The sequence below is a fragment of the Podarcis raffonei genome, chromosome 5 (assembly GCF_027172205.1).
Source record: "Podarcis raffonei isolate rPodRaf1 chromosome 5, rPodRaf1.pri, whole genome shotgun sequence".
Taxonomy (NCBI): Eukaryota; Metazoa; Chordata; class Lepidosauria; order Squamata; family Lacertidae; genus Podarcis; species Podarcis raffonei.
Window position 1 is genome coordinate 27002579 of NC_070606.1, and position 9185 is coordinate 27011763.

At 42.2% G+C, this 9185-nt stretch overlaps 1 long non-coding RNA gene across 1 annotated transcript; it reads right to left on the bottom strand.

Moving 5' to 3' along the window:
• Window positions 1-673: 673 nt before the first annotated feature.
• LOC128413853 (uncharacterized) lies at window positions 674-8065 on the bottom strand. Its single transcript, XR_008330492.1, has 3 exons — window positions 5014-8065; window positions 4075-4171; window positions 674-1376 (listed from the first exon to the last, which is right to left on the bottom strand). It is a non-coding gene; the product is annotated as an uncharacterized LOC128413853 (long non-coding RNA).
• Between the last annotated feature and the right edge of the window lie 1120 nt (window positions 8066-9185).

The following is a 9185-nucleotide window of genomic DNA, read 5'->3' on the forward strand; positions in this document are numbered from 1 at the left end:
GAGGGTCATCTAGTTCAACACCTTGCAATGCAGGAATCTTTTTCCCAGCATGGTGCTAAACCCACAACCATGAGATTAATAGTCTCGTGCTCTATTGACCGAGCTACCCCAGCTTTGGTTGTTTTTCATACCAGCATTTTTAAAAATGGGTTACAGAACCTTTATTGGCTTGAATGGGAATCAAAGCCTGAATGGTTTGACTAAAACTTATTTTCCACTGCAAATAAATAAGTTTTTGACTAAAAGTTATCTTCCACTGAAAATGGAGGCTTCTCAGAAGATCTGTTTCATCCAATGTGTTGACAGCTAGCAATGGAAATTTGTCTGCATGTTGATTCTATTTTAAAACATTTTTCTCTAAAATGATGGGCGCCTTTTATTATATCCTTGCCAGTAGAGTAATTTATGTTAAACTCACAGTTTTCATTCCCTAGCAATAAGGGAGCCCCAGATTTGTACCAGAGAATTTATTAATTCAGTCCAACTGTTTAGTTGAAGTGTGAATTCCCCACAATAATATAGATCTTAATTTTGTACCCATACTCCTGTTCTCATATCAGAACTTGTTAGGTTGCAATCCTAACATAGACAGGGGGTAGCTCAACCTAACCTACCTCATAGGGTTGCTTTGAGGATAAAATGGAGAGCAGGAGCAGAACCAAAATGGAATTGTTTGAATGTGTCATTTACCTTTTGGTTATATTTTAAAGAAAGTTCTGCATGCAAACTTTGCATAATATTTTCATGGGTCTGGACAATGTTTTTTACTCCATGAGGACTCCATGAGGATTTTTAGCACCTACTTGCTTCAAACTGTGCAATATGAATATCTGCAGTCCAAGGCCTATGGAGGGCACCAGGTTGGAGAATCCTGGTGCTAAGCCACTGCTGCTGCTGTGTGTGTGTGTGTTTGAGGTGTGGGAACTCTCGTCTCTCCTGACGGAGCTAGAAGACTCTGGCTGCTGTGAATACGCTTATCTTTGCATTGTGTATAATTGTGTATGTTTGTCTGTATGTCTAATGCATCCATAATAACCTCAATTACCTAGGCTGTTAGCGTTATCATTGTGATTTTAGGCTAGCAGCTCAGCTCTCCCCCTGACTTTCAATGATCCAGCAACTGCAATACCGCACCAGAGATTGTAGGAATACACGCAGCAGTTACTTACAAAGCATCAAGGCCAGACATTGAGCAAAATGTCTTGGCAGCACATAATCATAGACTATAGCAAAGATGATCCTTTCCCTTTCCCTTTCCTGCATGAATTTATTCACTTCACAGTTTGTTTCCGAGCCACCCAGCTGAATCTCCTTTTCTGACACCTTCATGAAATCTTTACTGATTGTTCTGTTTCCATGGATCTTTGTGTTTGTTTCTGTGCATGTGAGATGAAAGGAATATAGAGTCTAGTATATTTCTAGTATCTAGCCTGAAATTGCATCTCTGCTTTTTATTATTATAAAACAATACCATGCATCCATTTCACCTGCCTTCATTTAATCTCATTAGGCAACTAATTCACCATCTGAACTACACACACATTTAAAGCAGAATCTTATCACTTTAAACTGTCACTCCTTCTCCCAAAACTATCTTGGGAAACAGTAGTTTGTTAAGAATGCTCACAGTTGTCAGGAGACCCTTCCCCACCCCCCTCACAGAGCTATAAATCCCGAGAGCTCCCTGAGAAGAAGGATCGATGGATAAACTACTCTGAAAATTGTAGTTTAGTGAGGCATGGCCAAGGTGGTATTTGAACCTTCCTCAAGCATGTGTCTCACATGCCGGCCCCATGAAGCCTTATGCCATATCCGGTCTATTTGTCACAACAACCCTGTGAGGTGACGTTCCATGACAACATGCGGCTGGAGATGTAATAAGGAAAATGCTTCTTTGAAACATAGGCTGATTCAGTGTCTGATGCTTACAAATATTTGGAGGAAAATACTAAGATGTAGATCAGGCATAGGCAAACTCAGCCCTCCAGATGTGCTGGGACTACAACTCCCATGATCCCTAGCTAACAGGACCAGTGGTCGGGGGTGATAGGAATTGTAGTTCCAAAACATCTGGAGGGCCGAGTTTGCCTATGCCTGATGCAGAAATACTACTTTGGGGGAAAATATTAAATTGTCAGATGATACTATTATCCAAACCACAGGTGGTTTGACAGCAGGTCAACATAAATGTACTCTTCAGGCTCTGACTTTTAAAGACTGATATTGATTCATTGGAAAGATAACACCCTGCCCCCCTTTGAATGATGGATAGAAAATATGACTACTCTTGCACCAGAGTGAGAAGGGGGGGAGGGAGAGAAACAGCAATGTTTTGTCTTTTTTAAAAAGCAAAGTTAAGCGTATCTGTAGCATTATACCTAACACCTAGGTTCCTACAATTCTGAAAATAATCTCTTCGAGTTGTAATATAAAACCAGTGAGTAAGCCTGAGACCTACAGTGTGCCCTTCCTAAATGGTACCCATGTCTGCTAATGAAGATGACATTTTGATCAGATGGAGGAGGACAGGGGGAGGGATTATTTTAAACTCAAGGCGCTGATGCCAGTTTGACCTTGTTCTAAATATGGCCACGTTATGAATAAGTCATCCAGATGACTTGCTTTTTATACTTTGTCCCCAAATGCTAACCCACACAGGAGTATCCTTTGTCTCATGTATCAGTTAATCCCACTTAATTGCTGCATTGCCACAGTAGATTCAATAGCATCAAAACCAGACTTCTGAAAACAAGGTTATAGGCACATTTGGGAGCTGTTATTGAGGAACAGCACCAAATAAAAGCAGACAAACCATGGTAGAAATGGATCTTGTTAGTCTGAAAACCCAACTCAGCAAGGCAGCTAGCAAAGAAAGCTGTAAGCTAGCAATGGGTAATGAATTTGTGAGGTGTTAAAGAAGCATTTGTCCTTTTAAAAAAATAATGCATTTTCTGTGTGAGTCCAGTATCTGCCCCAGTGCATGAGTATTCTCATGTGTCAAGATTAAAGGATGTACTGACTTTTCGACTGAGCAGTGGTAGCAAAGAGCTAAAAGTTGTGCAGGAAGGAAGTAAATGGCTGGATTTCCTGGTCCATGCACTGCTTGAGTGTTTTCACCATCACAGAAGGCACAGAGAACGCATCAGTTAGAAAACAATACAACTTTATTGCCTTGAAGAACACAGAAAATGTTTGCCTCCACCTGGATACAGCTAAATCCAGTGCCACCTCATGACTAAACTACATAATGGCACTATTCGCTCCCTCAACATGCACCTTTTGTTGTTTTCCAGTTCTGTAGTTCACCTTCTGGCCTCACTCATAAAGGAAATTCGGTACACAACAATTCAATCTGGAAGTTGCCTGAGCATGGAGTACAGAGGCCAAGTCATTTCTCTCCAAAAACAGCCAGAGCATTCCTAGTCACCAAGGCCACCAGAGCCTCCAGCGACAGTGTTGAATCCAGCAGCACCCCTAGGACTGCCACATGTCTGGGTTTTCTGGGACATTATTCATTCAGGAAAATGGTGTCCGGGTGGATTTTTGCTGAATTGGTAAAACGTCTGGGAAAACCCGGATGTATGGTAAGTTGGGCTATTTTTATTTTTACAATTCTTTAAAAATATAAGAAAAGCCCCAAAATGAATGATTTTTGGGGAGCTCAACAACTTTGCCCCCCCAAAAAAAACTCAACAACTCTGTCTGGATTTTCACTTTTGGGAATATGGCAACCCTAAGCACCCGTAAAGCTGTGGTCCTGCTCCTTTCAAGGTAGTGTAACATTGTCCAGAACAGGATGTCTCGCCGCCTCCCTGGGCTTTGCTGGATTCAAATGAAACGGCAGGATAAATGTGCTGAAAGAGACTTTTATTCTACTTGGTGCTGATAAGAGCTTAGTGATTTAAGAAGTCCCCAGAAGGCCAACTGCAGAGATTTTGAATTGCTTGTTTGGAAATAATGCAGGGTAAAGCTGTGATTTATAATCTTTCTGAAATTTTGCTCTGGTTTTTATTTTATTTTTAAAGACAGAAATCCCATTCTACTCACTATGACAGCCTATTGTTTACAACTTACCCCTCCTTTCCTTTTTCTGACACCACCGGACGGCATTCTCGCATTCTGATTTCTTCCACCATGTTTCTCTCTTACGCACAAAGTAATTACAGCCAGCCTAAAACACACTGCCTGTGTCACAGTCTTAAAATTAATAGCATTGATATCCTAACATACTTCCCTAATACCTATGGAAGTGGCTTTTTACCCTTCACTTGACAAAACTGCATACATCACACAATGGATTAGATCCCAGAGGTCCTGTGTTGTGCCAAGAAAATTTTCCTGGGATTTCTTGTGCTTTATGGATCTCACTCTATCTCCCATCCATTGCCTGTGATGATTTGTACATTTCTTATTTTGCCATTTGAATAGGAAGGCTGCATAAAGTCAAGTCACTGGAAATTATTTATTGTTTTCTCTGGATAATTTCACTCCAATGGAGCTGAGAAAGTGATATCTGCTCCGCACACTGTTGCTAGTTGCAAAAGGAATCTCCAGCAGTTTTAAGTGGAAAATCCAACTGCTTGATAGGTGCAGATGGGCAAAATTCCCAGTTTTTCCACACCTCAAATGTGGCAGCAACCTGTTATTCTGAGGCTCAGGGATCGCGGGGGAAGTGGTAGCAGCCTTAAGGAAGGTCACATCAGGTCAAGTTCATATAAGGTCAGGTCCCAGTAAGCAGGTTTACATCAGGTCAAGTTTGTAGGGTGGGTTTTTAATGAGTAAGAGAGGATATATTAATTGCAATTTATCCCTCCAAGTGCCCACTTGTGTGAGTTGAAAAGAGGTTCAAAATCCCATCCTTGGGAGCAAAATTAAAAGTATAGGAATTAGGCTATAAAACCTTGTTTTGAACAAGTTCAGCTATGGATTAAGCCGGCTCCCCTTTCTTATCCCGCGTAACAAAGAATCAGGCAACAATCTGAAAAGTGAATTTAAAAATTAAGATCGACTTACTTATATTCTTGCGCTGGTTCACAGCGATGGCATTAGTCAAAACTATGTGGGCAAAATACTCATATTTACAGTATGTGCCTAAAGCTGGAACAAGCACAAGGCTCGGCTGCCCTCATGGCTGATCACTGGAAGAAAGAGAGGAACAGGAAGTACTATATGCTCCTTCTTCTCCAGGAAAGGAGGGGAAATGACATCACACAGAGACCACTCTACCAGTTGTATTTCTATGTTCTGTGTACCTGCCTATCACCAATAGAGTTCTGTGGACTTAGCACTTTCTCATGCTAACTAGCAGGAATCTACTTTAGTTGGGTTGGACTGCTAATCTCCCACAAAGTCAGATTTAGAAGCACTTTAAGGTGGGTGGCTACCAAAGAGAGGGTCTTTTCAGTGTTGGCACCGTGGTTATGGAATAGCCTCCCTTGTTTGGATTCTTGTTTGGGTTTTTTCCACAGTGAGCTCTGCTGCTTGTAGCTCTCCCTCTACTGTAGATAACATGAGAATGTTGCTTCAGCTAAGCATTGAAGCATCATAAAGCTACTGCCTGTTATGCTGCTGGCACTGTCTCCCTAGAGCTTCCTCAAACTCAACCCTCCAGATGTTTTTGGCCTATAACTCCCATGATCCCTAGCTAGCAGGACCAGTGGTCAGGGATGATGGGAACTGTAGTTTCAAAACATCTGGACGGCCAAGTTTGAGGAAGCCTGCCCTAGAGGATCTGTCTGTTCTTTTAAAAGGGTTTATTTTTGGTTCTGCAACTGCAAAGAAGCAGGAGATGCTACTGAGGGCTCTGAGTCTGAGGAAGGCAGAATTTCCATGTCCTCAGGCTTGAAAAATGTGAGATGCTGAAAGTCTATCCACTGGGTGGAGCAGTGTGAATCTTTTCCTCATCTGGGCTTCCCTTGGAGGCAGTGCAAGTTATCAGGTTTGGGAGGCCATGGCAAACCCATTACAAAATCTGATATTTTTCTAGCTTTTGGAGAACACAAATGAAGAACACAAGAGCTAACTGGTATGAGCTATTTCCAGCTAAGGCTGCTTATACATTATACCTTAAAAGCACCTTCAAAGCACATTCTTTTACTCAAGGAATTCTGGGCTCTGTACTTTAGCCCCCACAGTTGTAATCCCCAGCAAGCCTTAACAAACTGCAATGCCCATAATTCTTTGAGGGAAAGAATTAAATGTATAATGTGCACACAGCCTAACAGTCCCTGGTTGTAAATTAAAGGTAAAGGTAAAGGTACCCCTGCCCATACGGGCCAGTCGTGTCCGACTCTGGGGTTGCGCGCCCATCTCGCTTAAGAGGCCAGGGGCCAGCGCTGTCCGAAGACACTTCCGGGTCACGTGGCCAGCGTGACAAGCTGCATCTGGCGAGCCAGCGCAGCACACGGAAACGCCGTTTACCTTCCCGCTAGTAAGCGGTCCCTATTTATCTACTTGCACCCAGGGGTGCTTTTGAACTGCTAGGTTGGCAGGCGCTGGGACTGAGCAACGGAAGCGCACCCCGCCACGGGGATTCGAACCGCCGACCTGACAATCGGCAAGTCCTAGGCTCTGTGGTTTAACCCACAGCGCCACCCGCGTCCCTAAGGTTGTAAATTAGCTGTGTTTAAACATTTTTTAAAAAAATTTGTATACCATCCCCCTTTAGTCCCCCCCCCCCAAGTTTTATTGTCCCTTTGCAAAACTTGTGGTTCCATCAAACCTCCGGATAGCTCCCTCATGCACAAGAGTGTGTGTCCTTCTGCCTACATAGACAAACCACACACATCCTGAACACTGGAGATATTAGTATATTAGGAAACTGGCCCTGTAATGGCTTCCCTTGGAACAGCCTTCTGTTCAAGGTCGCAGAAGGAGCAAAGGACTTTCTTGCCATCATGTTTCTCTGAAATAATGCAAGGCCTGTGAGAATTCTGTCAAGTACAGGCACAAGACAATAATGAAGCTGAAGACAAAGAACTTGTAAAGAGAATTTTGAAATGATAATGTTTTCAGCTCTGGATCCTAGGGAGATTTGACTTCTACTGAAGGATGCTTCCTGTGTTAAAAATTAGCCTTGTGGGAGTGTTCTGGAGAGCTAATTCCCTTCTCAAAACATAGCATGGAAAGAATGAGACTCTTTCATTAGGCCCCCTCCTCCCCCCTGAGATGTGGGCACCTGAAGAATCCCACTCTGCCAATGTTGAAACTTAATTATTGACAAAAGTTCCCTTTTCCTTTTGCCGTGGAATGAAATGTCTAACAAACCCCAATGAATAGTGATTGTTTAGTAAACAGCACAGCCCCAGATTATCATCACTCTGTCAGGTGGAAGAGAGCATCACTGTAACTTCCTTAGCCAGAGGAACGCAGTGGTTTTTAATGTGGTTCTAGCAGAATACCAAAGGCCATTATCCCTGTCTGAAACATGATGTGCTTCAAAGAGAGATATTCACTGAGAGTTATTCACACACACAGAGAGAGAGAGAGAGAGAGAGAGAGAGAGAGAGAGAGAGAGACCTAGGGATTGAGGCAGGGGGCAAAGGAGAACAAAGGGGAAACTAACTGAAATTAACTGAAATTTTGGGGGATTGTCTCATCAGAAATATATTCCAAAATGCATGGGTGCCTAGTGAACAGATGAAGGAAAGCAGGGAATTGGATGAATAAGTGCGTCAAAATCAAATGTTAAAGAGCTTGGCTTGCAGCTGGTACCCAAGAAAATGCCAGTGTGATATTTCTAATGGGAAAGTCTCGGCAGATTAACAGTAATTAAAACAGAGCTAAATACTCTCTTCCTTTCTTCCACATATTTATCCAGTGAATAATGTGTGTTCAACTCTTACTAAGTCCCAGCACAATGCAGAATCGTATTTCTTTGTCTTCCTATTCCTTAATAATTGGTTACTCTTGCTCATGAATTTTACTCTGAAATGGAGCCAAAGTTAATGTATAAAGAATACCACTGTTGTCAACTTCAGTGAGAATGTTTTGCAGGAAGGGGGTTTGTTTTAGAATGTCAGCTTTCGCACAAGATCTCTCCTACTCAGAGCAGCAGCTCCCACACTTTCTGAAGGCTTTTCACCCTTCATTTAAGTCCTTTTCCTTTTCCTGTTACCAGATCCTAGGAGCCAACTCCTAGGAGCTGAGGTCCCTTTGCCCCCCCATAAAATATTTGAGGGGACCAGGGGCCCCCCAAGCTAATGGATATTGCCATTCAAATTATTTGTGTGCACCATGTCCTGTGATCAAATGGGGGGCAGATAAACCCCATATTTTATTCAGAACAGATTTGAGGGCACAGAGGGAGAGGAAGTCTCATTGCACAGGCAAAAATCATTAAAGTGATGGGATGACTTCACTGGCTACAACACAATGTTGAATTGATAGTAACCAGTTAGAGAATTTTTAATGATTAAACAGTATAGAAATCCTGTTAAATAAAACAAACAAGCAAATAAAATCTGGCAGAATCTTGTTGGTCTAGCACAGAGTGTTGCAGGATTTGATGTTTACTCACTTTTACTTGACTGAATGCAACCTTGCTGGAAAAGTCCTGTGAAATGTTGACCAGTTGACAATCCTTGCATATGCTCCAGCACTTCTCTGAAGACAATAGGGATGTCCCATTCCATATTGATAATTTTACTATTTATACCCCACATATCTTATTGGGTTGTCCCAGCACTCTGGGCAACTTCCAACAAATATAAAAACATAACAAAACATTAAACATTTTTAAAAATACCTTCCCTATACAAGGTTGCCTTCAGACAGCTTGGGGGTCAGATAACTCCATACCCTCCAACATTTCTCCAATGAAAATAGGGACATCCCACCACATCGTCCAGCAGTTCTCCGATGAAAATAGGGACCTCCTAAGGAAAAAGTGGGACATTTCAGGATCAAATCAGAACCCAGGATGACTTCACTAAATCAGGGACGTCCCTGGAAAATAGGGAGACTTGGAGGGTCTGTTCTAACTCAGGCCAGGCAAAGAAAACTGAAAAACATGTGACTGTCTTATAGATCCAAAGCAATGAACCACAGATAAATATTGACCGATGAACTAGAAAATTACACACAGAGACACACACACATGTAAGGTGGGATGGGATAGAGGTGTCCTAAAAAATGAGTTGCCTGTACTCATATATTGATCAGTGTTATGGGTGCCCACATAAATA